The 16,461-nt window shown below is 49.0% G+C and overlaps 1 long non-coding RNA gene across 1 annotated transcript; it reads left to right on the plus strand.

The window, feature by feature from the left end:
- The first annotated feature begins 327 nt into the window (after positions 1 to 327).
- LOC134935692 (uncharacterized) lies at positions 328 to 13,468 on the plus strand. The gene is made up of 4 exons (XR_010180345.1): positions 328 to 417; positions 12,454 to 12,644; positions 12,918 to 13,045; positions 13,317 to 13,468. It is a non-coding gene; the product is annotated as an uncharacterized LOC134935692 (long non-coding RNA).
- The last annotated feature ends 2,993 nt before the right edge of the window (positions 13,469 to 16,461 follow it).

The following is a 16,461-nucleotide window of genomic DNA, read 5'->3' on the forward strand; positions in this document are numbered from 1 at the left end:
GAAATTACGCTGGCATCAGGCTGACGTCACAGGTCCAACTTTATTATTTTAGAACTTGCTGCGATGCTGGGGGAAAGGGGGGGCAGTTGGAACACATAGGAGGCCATGTGGGTTAACATCATGCGGAGATGGGTACATAGAACGGAGAGACGCTGCCGTGGATAGGAAAGCAACTGTCCCGCTGACCTAGCTCCTCCCCCTTGTGTCGTGGCTCTAGTCTTCCCGCTTACGGGAAAGGTCCCTTAGGGCACTTGGATCTAGCATCAACCAGACGCTGGGTTCTTTTGGTGAACGCAGCCGCAGGATACCACGTGGCCCCCCCACGTGGTATCCTGCGGCTGCATTCACCAAAAGAACCCTGCGTTCACCAAAAGAACCCAGGTCAAGCCTCCATATTTGGGTCACATGGAAGGCAAAGTAGGCTAACAGGCTGTGAGGATGTCTGGGTAAAACGCTGGGGGGCAAGTGATGCACACGGTGAAGAAGGCATTAGGGACACATTGGAGGCATATGGGGCAGGGATACTCCTGGGGCGGAAAAGAGAGATTAAATAGAGGCGCTCATTTCATTCTGACACTGTAAAGTCCTAATTCATCACAACCAAAGAGTCAAATTAAAATAAATTAGATATTATTAAAATAAACCAATATAAAATTACACTTTGTTAAGCACAAGCTTATGTATAAACCACAATTCGTGATCCCTATTCTCACAAAAATGCCACATATATCAGATGAAACGCTCACATAAATTGCCTGTAATGTTTCAGCAAACGTTTAAGAACAATGATGCAGACTGAACAGCTGCCAGCAGTCCAAATGTATCAGCTATTGCAACATTGTAGCCAAGACTGTTGTAGGACACTGTTTAGATGAAACACAGTTACTGAATATGAATGTAATTGTTGAAGGCAATATTAAACTTCTATGAAAGTCAGGCTGTATTGTGCATCGCCTCAAAGTTCCAGAAGCCAATATATATAGAAGTAGAGTATTGAGTTACCTCTCCAATAGGGCTGCAAAACCCGAGCGTCCTCGGGTAGCTTCGAATTGCCCAATGAATAATAAAGTCGGAGGGTCTGTCCGTGCAGGCCGGGATCCCACAGTTGTATAGTTGTTCCCCTGGGCGTGCACCGCCCGCTGCAGTGTGTGGGGAAAGGCAGGTGCGCGGCTGATTGAATTAAAGCCGCTGTAGGGATCCAGCACTCTGTTAAGCTTCTCCAATGCTCCCTGGACGTGCGCCGTCCGTGGGTGATTAGAGGGAGGGAGGCTGATGTCCGGCCACTACCAGCGTACGGAGCTAATGCAGCGGCTTCGTCCTATGTTGAGACGCGTACCGCTTGCTCCTATAGTCAGTGAAATGGGGCTTTTTGAAAAAGTCACGGGTTGCGTGACGAAATGCGTCAGGACTCCTCCCCTTTTCTCACATACCGACTGCACGCTCTGGGACACTACCTATAGCCCCATTTCACCGACTATAGGAGCAAGCGGTACGCGTCTCAACATAGGACGAAGCCGCTGCATTAGCTCCGTACGCTGGTAGTGGCCGGACATCAGCCTCCCTCCCTCTAATCACCCACGGACGGCGCACGTCCAGGGAGCATTGGAGAAGCTTAACAGAGTGCTGGATCCCTACAGCGGCTTTAATTCAATCAGCCGCGCACCTGCCTTTCCCCACACACTGCAGCGGGCGGTGCACGCCCAGGGGAACAACTATACAACTGTGGGATCCCGGCCTGCACGGACAGACCCTCCGACTTTATTATTCATTGGGCAATTCGAACCTACCCGAGGACGCTCGGGTTTTGCAGCCCTATTGGAGAGGTAACTCAATACTCTACTTCTATATATATTGGCTTCTGGAACTTTGAGGCGATGCACAATACAGCCTGACTTTCATAGAAGTTTAATATTGCCTTCAACAATTACATTCATATTCAGTAACTGTGTTTCATCTAAACAGTGTCCTACAACAGTCTTGGCTACAATGTTGCGAATAGCTGATACATTTGGACTGCTGGCAGCTGTTCAGTCTGCATCATTGTTCTTAAACGTTTGCTGAAACATTACAGGCAATTTATGTGAGCGTTTCATCTAATATATGTGGCATTTTTGTGAGAATAGGGATCACGAATTGTGGTTTATACATAAGCTTGTGCTTAACAAAGTGTAATTTTATATTGGTTTATTTTAATAATAAATATCTAATTTATTTTAATTTGACTCTTTGGTTGTGATGAATTAGGACTTTACAGTGTCAGAATGAAATGAGCGCCTCTATTTAATCTCTCTTTTCCGATCCATTAGCTGTGGGAGCAACACACAACTCCCTATAGAGGCGTACGTACATTTTTGCACTGTTAACTCCAGATTGAGGACACTAGTCCTGTTTAATGTATAATTGATTGACATAGGCGCAGCAATTCTTTTTTCCCCATACTCCTGGGGCATTTGAGGCGCACATGATGCTGAGGGGGCAGATCTGGCAAACACTGAATTAATTCGGGACACATACATTAGAAGGTAATGTGGGTTAACATGCTGTGAGGGGGCAATTGGGGTGTAGCGGGTGCTTTGTGAGTGTAACAAGGTGGAGGCAGACAAACACTGGAAGAATTTTGGACACAAAAGGCCATGTGGGGTAACATGCATTGGGGGTGAGTAGGACATACTTGCCTACCTGACCCTCTCCATGAGGGAGAAAATGCTCTGTTCCTGGACTTTCCTGGTAATATGATTGCCATCACCTGTGGTGAGCTAGTTAATTGATAAGAAGGGTGTTTTACCACAGGTGATGGCAATCATACATTACCAGGAAAGTCCAGGAACAGAGCATTTTCTCCCTCATGGAGAGGGTCAGGTAGGCAAGTATGGAGTAGGGTTGCCACCTCTCCCTGATTACCTTGATTCTTCAAGATTTGGTGGCAACCCTCCAGAAGGCTTTTCCCTTCTCCTGGATTCTCCAGGAATAAGGGGACCCTGGGAGCATCAGCAGTGCTCCTTGGCAGCCAAGGAACTCTGTGAACGTCTCGCGAGATTATGACATCAAATCTCGTGAGACTGTATTCAGCCAGACTGAGCCAAAGCTGCTGTGATGTTGCCGTCGGCAGCTCTTCCTCAGCGTTTCCTCGGGCTGCGGTGGTGAAGTAATGCCGGCCCGGCTCATGTGAAAAGAGCAACGAGAGATGACGGGCATAATATAATGAGCATGCATGAAACAAATAGAGGCTCAAGTTATATATAACTATATGACGAGGCTATGAAGTTAGCTTCTTATTCACTAATTCGAACTACAGCTTCTTATTCAGACAATTGAATTTTGCAAGGGTTAACTAGTCTTGGGCCACAAATTTGACACTTGCAATCAACGGGGTGGTCACGTACATATGACCCACTTGTATTTTGCCTGGCCCAATGCTGTTTTGGGCATGAAATACACTGGCAAAGTGGGCACACACACCATATTTTACCATTTTGAATAAGTAGCTGTAGTTTTGCAAGGGTTAACTAGTCTTGGGCCACAAATCTGACACCTGAAATGAACAGAGGGTGGTCACTTACATATGACCCACTTGTATTTTGCGTGGCCCAACGCTGCTTTGGGCATGAAATACACTGGCAAAGTGGGCACAAACACCATTTTTTCTCTTACGTCCTAGAGGATGCTGGGGTCCACATTAGTACCATGGGGTATAGACTGTTACACCAGGAGCCATTGGCACTTTAAGAGTTTGAGACTAGTGTGGGCTGGCTCCTCCCTCTATGCCCCTCCTACCAGACTCAGTTTAGAAAATGTTCCCAGAGGAGCCGGTCACAGCTAGGGGAGCTCTCCAGAGTTTCTCTAGTAAAGTTTATTTTAGAGTTTATTATTTTACAGGGAGGCTGTTGGCAACAGCCTCCCTGCTTCGTGGGACTAAGGGGGGAGTAGTGTCCGCCGTGTGGGGTCTGAGCCACTATCTCTGCTGACAGGACACTGAGCTCCTGAGGGGATAGATCGTTCTCCGCCACGGCATCGCTCACCCCAGCTGTATGCTGCCACCCCCTTACAGAGCTGAAGATCAGTGGCGAGTGAGTCACTGACCCCCCACCCCAAGCAAGCGGGAGGGCCAGTGTGAAGATTGCATCAGGGTAGGAGCGCAGTATGAACTGCGCTCCGGAGGCTCAGCGGTGCTGTGAGGGGCGCCCTGAGCCAGCGTCTACACTGGTCACACAGCTTGTCGGGGTCCCTGGGTCTCTGCCAGTACAAATCCTCAGGCTAGTATAATCCTAGGAAGAGCGGGAAGACAGCGCCATTTTGGGGGCGGTGCTTCTCCACAGAGTGGACCCAGCAGCGTTTTCCTGCCTGCACAGCGCTGTCCAGGAAGAGCAAGTCCCTCCAGAGCAACTCCAGCTATCTCTCACAGTACCAGGGGGCTGTAGAAGGGGGGGAGGAGGCTGCAAAACGACTGTGTAACCCAGTGTTTCCCAACCTCGGTCCTCAAGGCGCACTAACAGTCCTGGTTTTAGGGATATCCAGGCTTGTACACAGGTGACTTAATTAGTACCTCAGTTATTTTGATTTAACCATCTGTGCTGAAGCCTGGATATCACTAAAACCTGCACTGTTGGTGTGCCTTGAGGACCGCGGTTGGGAATGCCTGGTGTAACCTGTTAAGGTGCACAGTCAGTGCTGAAAGGGGGTCTCCCTTTATATTAAAAGCGATGTGTGTGGGTTGGCTCCAATCTCTTTGTCTTTCTTGCCATTCTTGGGGGTGAAACTCTGTCCGTCCTCCACTGTGTGTGTGTGTGTGTGTGTGTGTGTGTGTGTGTGTGTGTAGTGTCTGTGTGTAGTGTCTGTGGTCTCCATTAAGCAATGTCAAGGGACTCTGTGTCATATGCTGCAGAGGATATGTTCTCTCAGGATTATCCCATTCCATGTAATCAGGATTGCACTGGTTTAGCACAGATTCCAGCAATGGAGCCTGAGTGGTTATCCTCTATCAAATCTGTGATTTCTCAGATTTCAAATAGGGTTGCACAAAATGAATCTGCAACTCAGGGGTATATGCAATTGCGGTCGAATTCCCGAAATTGTCGAATTTCGGAACTTTTTCGCCCAAAAAAAAAAAAATCGACAATGCAATACAGTACTTTCCGTCAAAAAAACGGACATTCAAAATTCGACTTTTTGAAATTCGACTTATGTCAAATTTGACTTTTCTGCAATGGTACAAATGCTGCAATTCGACAAAAGTATATTCAATTCAAGTTTGGAAATTCGACAACAGTGCTTTTAGACAGTAAATTCGTCATTTTCAATCCGCCACACTTTGGTGGGTGAAACTAATCCAAAAAAACCATGTTTTAATTTTTTTTTTGTGTTTATTTTTTTGCTAATAGCATATCTATTTATATTAGAAGGGATTAGGTACTTGGTTTGTCTGTTTTGGAGGCACAATTATTATTTATATATTTTTAAAAATAATATATATTTTTTTTTTTAAAGATGGAATGGTAAAATCCCGAAAAAAAAATGGCGTGGGGTCCCCCCTCCAAAGCATAACCAGCCTCGGGCTCTTCGAGCTGGTCCTGGTTCTAAAAATCCACGGAGAAATTGGACAGGGGATCCCCCGTATTTTTAAAACCAGCACCGGGCTCTGCGCCTGGTGCTGGTGCAAAAAATACAGGGGACAAAAAGAGTAGGGGTCCCCCGTATTTTTTACACCAGCATCGGGCTCCACTAGCTGGGCAGATAATGCCACAGCCGGGGGTCACTTTTATACAGCGCTCTGCGGCCGTGGCATTAAATATCCAACTAGTCACCCCTGGCCGGGCTACCCTGGGGGAGTGGGGACCCCTTCAATCAAGGGGTCCCCCCCCCAACCACCCAAGGGCCAGGGGTGAAGCCCGAGGCTGTCCCCCCATCCAAGGGCTGCGGATGGGAGGCTGATAGCCTTGAGAAATGTGAAAGAATATTGTTTTTTCCAGTAGTACTACAAGTCCCAGCAAGCCTCCCCCGCAAGCTGGTACTTGGAGAACCACAAGTACCAGCATGTGGGAGAAAAACGGGCCCGCTGGTACCTGTAGTACTACTGGAAAAAAAATACCCAAATAAAAACAGGAGACACACACCTTGATAGTAAAACTTTATTACACAACTGCCAACACACACATACTTACCTATGTTGACCCGCCGACTGCCACAGTCTCCGTCGATCCGGGGTACCTGTGAAAAAAATGACACTCACCTGATCCAGTGTCCAGAGATAAATCCACGTACTTGGCAAAAAAATAACACGACAAACCCAGACCAGCGGACTGAAAGGGGTCCCATGTTTACACATGGGACCCCTTTCCCTGAATGCAGAGAGACCCCTTCGTGACTGCTGTCACTGAAAGGTCTCTTAAGCCAATCAGCGAGCACAACGTCCTTGCACTCTGCTGATTGGCTGCGCTTCTGAGCTGTCAGACAGCGCATCACAAAGCCTCTCCATTATATTCAATGGTGGGAACTTTGCGGTTAGCGGTGAGGTCACCCGGCGAAGGTTTGCGGCATGGTAAATGCATGTTGTATTTTACACAACATATGTGTCGCAAACCGTTTGCCGGTGACTCTTTGTCGCAGTGCTTTCCGATGCGGGAACTGTTCTTCTGCTCTACCGGTGGGTATGGACGAAGGAGATGATTCCCGGCGGACAGTGATCCAAAACTTTTTTCTCTGACGTCTTAAGTGGATGCTGGGACTCCGTAAGGACCATGGGGAATAGCGGCTCCGCAGGAGACAGGGCACAACTAAAAGAAAGCTTTAGACTAACTGGTGTGCACTGGCTCCTCCCACTATGACCCTCCTCCAGACTTCAGTTAGAATCTTGTGCCCGGCTGAGCTGGATGCACACTAGGGGCTCTCCTGAGCTCCTAGAAAGAAAGTATATTTTAGGTTTTTTATTTTACAGTGAGATCTGCTGGCAACAGACTCACTGCAGCGAGGGACTAAGGGGAGAAGAAGCGAACCTACCTGACTGGAGATAGCTTGGGCTTCTTAGGCTACTGGACACCATTAGCTCCAGAGGGATCGAACACAGGACCCGACCTCGATCGTTCGGTCCCGGAGCCGCGCCGCCGGCCCCCTTACAGAGCCAGAAGCAAGAAGTGTTCCGGAAAATCGGCGGCAGAAGACTTCTGTCTTCAACAAGGTAGCGCACAGCACTGCAGCTGTGCGCCATTGCTCCTCATGCACACCTCACACTCCGGTCACTGATGGGTGCAGGGCGCTGGGGGGGGGGGGCGCCCTGAGGGCAATATAATACACCTTGGCTGGCAAATCTACACCATATATAGTCAGGAAGGCTATATAGGTGTAAAAATACCCCTGCCAGAATTCCAGAAAAAGCGGGAGAAGTCAGCCGGAAAAGGGGCGGGGCTATCTCCCTCAGCACACTGGCGCCATTTTTCCCTCACAGCTCCGCTGGAAGGACGCTCCCTGGTTCTCCCCTGCAGTGTCAAGCTACATAAGGGTAAAAAAGAGAGGGGGGGCACTAAATTTAGGCGCAGTATATATAATATAAGCAGCTATAAGGGAAAAAACACTCATTTATAGTGGGATCCCTGTGTTATATAGCGCTCTGGTGTGTGCTGGCATACTCTCTCTCTGTCTCCCCAAAGGGCTTTGTGGGGTCCTGTCCTCTGTCAGAGCATTCCCTGTGTGTATGCGGTGTGTCGGTACGGCTGTGTCGACATGTTTGATGAGGAGGCTTATGTGGAGGCGGAGCAGATGCCTATAAATGTGATGTCACCCCCTGCGGGGCCGACACCTGAGTGGATGGTTATGTGGAAGGAACTACGTGACAGTGTCGACTCCTTACATAAAAGGTATGACGACATACCAAATATGGGACAGCCGGCTTCTCAGCCTGTGCCTGCCCAGGCGTCTCAAAAGCCATCAGGGGCTCTAAAACGCCCGCTACCTCAGATGGCAGACACAGATGTCGACACGGATACTGACTCCAGTGTCGACGACGATGAGACTAATGTAACTTCCAATAGGGCCACACGTTACATTATTGAGGCAATGAAAAATGTGTTGCACATTTCTGATGTTACCCCCGGTACCACAAAAAAGGGTATTATGTTTGGAGAGAAAAAACCACCAGTAGTTTTTCCTCCATCTGAGGAGTTAAATGAAGTGTGTGAAGAAGCGTGGGCTTCCCCCGATAAGAAACTAGTAATTTCTAAAAGGTTACTAATGACGTACCCTTTCCCGCCAGAGGATAGGTCACATTGGGAAACATCCCCTAGGGTGGATAAAGCGCTTACACGCTTGTCAAAGAAGGTGGCACTACCGTCTCCGGATACGGCCGCCCTAAAGGAACCTGCTGATAGAAAGCAGGAGGCTATCCTGAAGTCTGTATATATATACACACACAGGTATTATACTGAGACCAGCTATTGCTTCAGCATGGATGTGCAGTGCTGCAGCTGTGTGGTCAGATTCCCTGTCGGAAAATATTGATACCCTAGACAGGGACACTATATTGCTAACCGTAGAGCATATTAAAGACGCAGTCTTATACATGAGAGATGCACAGAGGGATATTTGCCGGCTGGCATCTAAAATAAGTGCAATGTCCATTTCTGCCAGGAGAGGGTTATGGACTCTGCAGTGGACAGGTGATGCAGACTCAAAAAGGCACATGGAAGTTTTGCCTTATAAAGGTGAGGAGTTGTTCGGGGATGGTCTCTCGGACCTAGTTTCCACAGCAACTGCTGGGAAGTCTGCATTTTTACCCCATGTTCCCTCACAGCCAAAGAAAGCACCGTATTATCAGGTACAGTCCTTTCGGCCCCATAAGGGCAAGCGGGTTAAAGGCGCGTCCTTTCTGCCCAGAGGCAGAGGTAGAGGGAAAAAGCTGCAGCATACAGCCAGTTCCCAAGAGCAAGAGTCCTCCCCCGCTTCCTCTAAGTCCACCGCATGACGCTGGGGCTCCACAGGCAGAGCCAGGTACGGTGGGGGCCCGTCTCAAAAATTTCAGCGATCAGTGGGCTCGCTTACGGGTGGATCCCTGGATCTTTCAAGTAGTATCTCAGGGGTACAAGCTGGAATTCGAGACGTCTCCCCCCCGCCGTTTCCTCAAATCTGCCTTGCCAACAACTCCCTCAGGCAGGGAGGCAGTGATAGAGGCAATTCACAAGCTGTATTCCCAGCAGGTGATAGTAAAGGTGCTCCTACTTCAACAAGGACGGGGTTACTATTCCACAATGTTTGTGGTACCGGAACCGGACGGTTCGGTGAGACCCATTTTAAATTTGAAATCCTTGAACACATATATAAAAAAATTCAAGTTCAAGATGGAATCGCTCAGGGCGGTTATTGCAAGCCTGGACGAGGGGGATTACATGGTATCACTGGACATCAAGGATGCTTACCTGCATGTCCCCATTTACCATCCTCACCAGGAGTACCTCAGATTTGTGGTACAGGATTGTCATTACCAATTCCAGACGTTGCCGTTCGGTCTATCCACGGCTCCGAGGGTCTTTACCAAGGTAATGGCTGAAATGATGATACTCCTTCGGAAGAAGGGAGTTTTAATTATCCCGTACTTGGACGATCTCCTGATAAAGGCGAGGTCCAGGGAGCAGTTGTTAGTCGGGGTAGCACTATCTCGGGAGGTGCTACAACAGCACGGCTGGATTCTAAATATTCCAAAGTCACAGCTGGTCCCTACGACACGTCTACTGTTCCTGGGGATGGTTCTGGACACAGAACAGAAAAAAGTGTTTCTCCCGGAGGAGAAGGCCAAGAAGTTGTCATCTCTAGTCAGAGGCCTCCTAAAACCAAAACAGGTGTCGGTGCATCGCTGCACGCGGATCCTGGGAAAGATGGTAGCTTCCTACGAAGCAATTCCATTCGGCAGGTTCCATGCAAGAACCTTTCAGTGGGACCTGTTGGACAAGTGGTCCGGATCGCATCTTCAGATGCATCGGCTGATAACCCTATCTCCAAGGACCAGGGTGTCTCTGCTGTGGTGGCTGCAAAGTGCTCATCTTCAGGAGGGCCGCAGATTCGGCATACAGGACTGGGTCCTGGTGACCACGGATGCCAGCCTTCGAGGCTGGGGGGCAGTCACACAGGGAAGAAACTTCCAAGGACTATGGTCAAGTCAGGAGACTTCCCTACACATAAATATTCTGGAACTGAGGGCCATTTACAATGCCCTAAGTCAGGCAAAACCCCTGCTTCAAAACCAGCCGGTACTGATCCAGTCAGACAACATCACGGCAGTCGCCCATGTAAACCGTCAGGGAGGCACGAGAAGCAGAACGGCAATGGCAGAAGCCACAAGGATTCTCCGATGGGCGGAAAATCACGTGTTAGCACTGTCAGCAGTGTTCATTCCGGGAGTGGACAACTGGGAAGCAGACTTCCTCAGCAGGCACGACCTCCACCCGGGAGAGTGGGGACTTCATCCAGAAGTCTTCCAACTGATTGTAAACCGTTGGGAAAGGCCACAGGTGGACATGATGGCGTCCCGCCTAAACAAAAAGCTAGAAAGATATTGCGCCAGGTCAAGAGACCCGCAGGCGATAGCTGTGGACGCTCTAGTGACACCGTGGGTGTACCGGTCGGTTTATGTGTTCCCTCCTCTTCCTCTCATACCAAAGGTACTGAGGATAATAAGGAGAAGAGGAGTAAGAACTATACTCATTGTTCTGGATTGGCCAAGAAGAGCTTGATACCCGGATCTTCAAGAAATGATCTCAGAGGACCCATGGCCTCTGCCGCTCATTCAGGACCTGCTGCAGCAGGGGCCCTGTCTGTTCCAAGACTTACCGCGGCTGCGTTTGACGGCATGGCGGTTGAACACCGGATCCTGAAGGAAAAGGGTATTCCGGAGGAAGTCATTCCTACGCTGATTAAAGCTAGGAAGGAAGTAACCGCGAACCATTATCACCGCATATGGCGAAAATATGTTGCGTGGTGTGAGGCCAGGAAGGCCCCAACGGAGGAATTTCAGCTGGGCCGTTTCCTGCACTTCTTACAGTCAGGGGTGACTATGGGCCTAAAATTGGGTTCCATTAAGGTCCAGATTTCGGCTATATCGATTTTCTTCCAGAGAGAACTGGCTTCACTACCTGAAGTTCAGACTTTTGTTAAGGGAGTGCTGCATATTCAGCCCCCTTTTGTGCCTCCAGTGGCACCTTGGGATCTCAACGTGGTGTTGGATTTCCTAAAGTCACATTGGTTTGAGCCACTTAAAACCGTGGAATTGAAGTATCTCACGTGGAAAGTGGTCATGTTGTTGGCCTTGGCTTCGGCCAGGCGTGTATCAGAATTGGCGGCTTTGTCATGTAAAAGCCCTTATCTGATTTTCCATATGGATAGGGCAGAATTGAGGACTCGTCCCCAATTTCTCCCTAAGGTGGTATCAGCCTTTCATCTGAACCAGCCTATCGTGGTGCCTTGGAGGCTTCCAAGTTGTTGGACGTAGTCAGGGCCCTGAAAATGTATGTTTCCAGGACAGCTGGAGTCAGAAAGACTGACTCGCTATTTATCCTGTATGCAAGTTGGGTGCACCTGCTTCAAAGCAGACTATTGCTCGCTGGATCTGTAGTACGATTCAGCTTGCACATTCTGCGGCTGGACTGCCGCATCCTAAATCGGTAAAAGCCCATTCCACGAGGAAGGTGGGCTCTTCTTGGGCGGCTGCCCGAGGGGGTCTCGGCTCTTCAACTTTGCCGAGCAGCTACTTGGTCGGGGTCAAACACGTTTGCTAAATTTTACAAGTTTGACACCCTGGCTGAGGAGGACCTAGAGTTTGCCCATTCGGTGCTGCAGAGTCATCCGCACTCTCCCGCCCGTTTGGGAGCTTTGGTATAATCCCCATGGTCCTTACGGAGTCCCAGCATCCACTTAGGACATCAGAGAAAATAAGAATTTACTCACCGGTAATTCTATTTCTCGTAGTCCGTTGTGGATGCTGGGCGCCCATCCCAAGTGCGGATTGTCTGCAATACTTGTATATAGTTATTGTTTAACTAAAGGGTTATTGTTGAGCCATCTGTTGAGAGGCTCAGTTGTTATCATACTGTTAACTGGGTATTGTATCACGAGTTATACGGTGTGATTGGTGTGGCTGGTATGAGTCTTACCCGGGATTCAAAATCCTTCCTTATTGTGTCAGCTCTTCCGGGCACAGTATCCTAACTGAAGTCTGGAGGAGGGTCATAGTGGGTGGAGCCAGTGCACACCAGTTAGTCTAAAGCTTTCTTTTAGTTGTGCCCAGTCTCCTGCGGAGCCGCTATTCCCCATGGTCCTTACGGAGTCCCAGCATCCACTACGGACTACAAGAAATAGAATTACCAGTGAGTAAATTCTTATTTTTCTGTTGCCTGTGAGTATACTTATAACATTTGTATTATCGTGTAAACAGACATTGTAATATTCAAAAAAAACATCTTTATTCATGTATTTCAGAGTTTTACGTCCTGTTGATGTACCTTCCCAGGCCTGTTTTTAAAGTTTAGTCCTGTTGACGACTCGTTACCCCGTTTTCTCCTGTTGTTGGGTTTCCGCAAATATTGGACCCTTTTATCCAACTCTACCATGGGCGACCTACTTGTGATGTGGACCTGAGCCTCCGCCATGTAGCAGACAACCCCCCTCAGGTGAGATGTATTGCCCAAAACTCCCTCTTGTCCAAGTCACCCCGGCATGTCCAAAGTGCAGCCCTCCGGCATTTGCAAAACTGCACATCCAATCATTCCCTGATACACCAATGCTTGTCAGGGAATGTTTGGATGTGTAGTGACGCAAGTGCCGGAGGGTTGCATTTGGGCCCACTGTAACCTGCTTGTGTCATGTTGATTGTACCTCTTCTTTTCTGTACCAGGGTGACACTCTTACCAATAGCTGGAACCTCATACCGTTCTCTTCCACAGGTCTTGCGGTGTATCCTTCCCAAGTGGCGTGGGTGTGAAGAGACACCACAGTTCCCCTGATGTTCCCTGGGTGACCTACTTGTGATGTGGACCTGAGCCTCCGCCATGTAGCAGACAACCCCCCTCAGGTGAGATGTATTGCCCAAAACTCCCTCTTGTCCAAAATCACCCCGGCATGTCCAAAGTGCAGCCCTCCGGCATTTGCAAAACTGCACATCCAATCATTCCCTGATACACCAATGCTTGTCAGGGAATGTTTGGATGTGTAGTGACGCAAGTGCCGGAGGGTTGCATTTGGGCCCACTGTGACCTGCTTGTGTCGTGTTGATTGTACCTCTTTTCTGTACCAGGGTGACACTATTACCAATAGCTGGAACCTCATACTGTTCTCTTCCACAGGTCTTGCGGTGTATCCTTCCAAAGTGGCGTGGATGTGAAGAGACACCACAGTTCCCCTGATGTTCCATGGGCGACCTACTTGTGTACAATTCAACTGCATATCAAATAATTTTAATAAAAACCACAGAAAACTTCTCTTTTTAAAAATTTATTGAAGAAAAATTGTATTTTATTTTTGAAATAAAAATTGAAAGTTAATAAAACAAAAAAGTAGTTTGTTCTTCTTTACATTCTTTTCTTGTGTAGATAGATATCTGTGGGGAAAAGAAAAATAAAGCATATTAAGTAAAGACACTAAAGTCATGTTCATTTCTTTCCCAAGAACATTTGTGGAACCACACAGCCCAGCATGACCCATTGCTGGGCTGTGTGGTTCCACAAAGGCTGGCGGTCCAAAGTGGAATAGTGGTGTCAGTGGTCAGCACTTTCACACGCTAACATTTGTGGAACCACACAGCCCAGCATGACCCATTGCTGGGCTGTGTGGTTCCACAAAGGCTGGCGGTCCAAAGTGGAATAGTGGTGTCAGTGGTCAGCACTTTCACACGCTGACATTTGTGGAACCACACAGCCCAGCATGACCCATTGCTGGGCTGTGTGGTTCCACAAAGGCTGGCGGTCCAAAGTGGAATAGTGGTGTCAGTGGTCAGCACTTTGACACGCTAACATTTGTGGAACCACACAGCCCAGCATGACCCATTGCTGGGCTGTGTGGTTCCACAAAGGCTGGCGGTCCAAAGTGGAATAGTGGTGTCAGTGGTCAGCACTTTCACACGCTAACATTTGTGGAACCACACAGCCCAGCATGACCCATTGCTGGGCTGTGTGGTTCCACAAAGGCTGGCGGTCCAAAGTGGAATAGTGGTGTCAGTGGTCAGCACTTTGACACGCTAACATTTGTGGAACCACACAGCCCAGCATGACCCATTGCTGGGCTGTGTGGTTCCACAAAGGCTGGCGGTCCAAAGTGGAATAGTGGTGTCAGTGGTCAGCACTTTCACACGCTAACATTTGTGGAACCACACAGCCCAGCATGACCCATTGCTGGGCTGTGTGGTTCCACAAAGGCAGGCGGTCCAAAGTGGAATAGTGGTGTCAGTGGTCAGCACTTTCACACGCTAACATTTGTGGAACCACACAGCCCAGCATGACCCATTGCTGGGCTGTGTGGTTCCACAAAGGCTGGCGGTCCTAAGTTTCTTGAATATATACATTGAAACATGGCTCTACTCACCTTGGTACGCACAACACGAACTTATGCCGTCCACTTCAATTTTCCACCCAATCCTATGAATAAGCCAAAAACACACACTAGTGAATAGTAAATTCACACAACAGTGAAAGCCTATTGTACACCATTACAAAAAGGATTTTTTGGGTAAAAAAGTGGTATCAGAATAGCTCTTTGGCCCATCATACATGTAGCCACAAGGAGCTTTCATCCGTTACCACACGCGCCCGCATACATACCCGCGCATGTATGCCTACACAAAGCTCCTTGGTAGTACCCGGTCACGGGTGGGGAAGCCCAACACAGATAAAACAATAGTAAGAAAAAAAAAAAAACTAATGGGAGGGGAAGAAAGGGATACATGAAAAACATATATAGTAAATAAAACAATATGACCGGGCTTATGGTGGAAGTCTGTCCGGATCCTCTGCTTCCTCCTGATGGGGCGTCGATGTCCTGGGAGGCTGGGTAGTGTGTTGACTGGGCCTCTGTGCCCGTGCGGCTGTAGATGTTGCGGCCGGTGGTGGAGGCATCTGTTGGGTGGGGTACATCCCTGTATATCCCTGGTACATCTGTGACTGTCTATACCGGGATGGTAGTGGAGGAAGGGAACGAGACGTCCTTGTGGCTTGTGATGGCGGAAATGGTGGATCACCAGCGTGTTGATGAGCTGGTTCTGGGAGCTTGTCATAGATCATCTGCAGTGTTGTTGCGATGAGCTGTTGGCTGGATGAGGATTGTCGATGGCTCTCCGACATGTTGTTATTGCTGTGTGCCAGGCATGATGTGTTCTCCACGAGCCGGTTCATGGATTGGGCCAGAATGTGAAGGATGTCCATCGTCTCCCTATGATCTTCTATTCTGGCCTGTAGCATTTTGGCCGTGCTGTCGGCATGAGCCTTCTGCATTTCAAGCAGACTGTTTGACATCTTATCCATTGTCCTCTCAATGGCGTCCAGTCTGCTTCCAACGACATTTGTGTAAGTATCCTGGCGGGAAGTAATCTCGGATGCCAGGGTGTGAACCCTCTGAACATTTGAGGGATTCTGCCCTTCCTGGACGTCTGCCACCACTTGCATTTGGGCAGCTGAAAAGAAAATTAGAAAATATTATACACATTCATCATACATTTGTTTGAAGGCTCACAATTCTATATTTACTCACACAGGGATGTAGCAACTGCAGGCTGCTGCACTTCCACCTCGTCATCCTCTGACGAATCCTGTAGGAGGAGATCCGGCCTGTAGTAGGAACCAATCCCCGAAGCTAGTCCGCTGCTGGTCCGTGGCACCACTGTTTGCAAAAGAAAAAAAAATGAAATACAAACCTTCTCCATCCTGTGGTGCCGCTGCTCCAGGAGCTTCACTTGTCCTCATTTCTGGAGACTTTTCAAGGGTCTGGCTGGATACGTCTGCACGGCTGTCTTCAAACCCAAGAAAAGTCTCGTCCGTTAACCCTGTAGACTCAAACAGATCGGGTGATGGGTCCACAAGGGTAGTGTCTTGAGGCTCTTCAGTCACAGTCCCAGAGCTCCTGGAGAGACGACGATCTGGTGATGGCCTGCGCGCAGGAGCTGTAGTTTGGCGCCCATCTTGTGGTGTGGTCGCCGACGGTGTCTGGCGCACAGGTGAAGTTCTGTGCGCTGATGTCTGGAGCACAGGTGATAGTCTGCGCGCCGACGTCGTCTGGTGCACAGGTGACAAACTGCGCAATGACGATCTGTGGCGCACAGGTGACGATCTGCGCGCTCCTGATGCTTGCTGCGCAGGTGACGGTCCGCGCGCTGCTGTCGATGCATGCTGCACAGGTGTTGGTCCGCGCGCTGGCGATGTCCTGCGCGCAGGTGATGTCCTCTGGGCAGGCGTGTCTGAAAAAAGAATCGCATTAGCAAATACAAAAAATGTTTTCTCTGAC

The sequence above is a fragment of the Pseudophryne corroboree genome, chromosome 6 (assembly GCF_028390025.1).
Source record: "Pseudophryne corroboree isolate aPseCor3 chromosome 6, aPseCor3.hap2, whole genome shotgun sequence".
Classification (NCBI taxonomy): Eukaryota; Metazoa; Chordata; class Amphibia; order Anura; family Myobatrachidae; genus Pseudophryne; species Pseudophryne corroboree.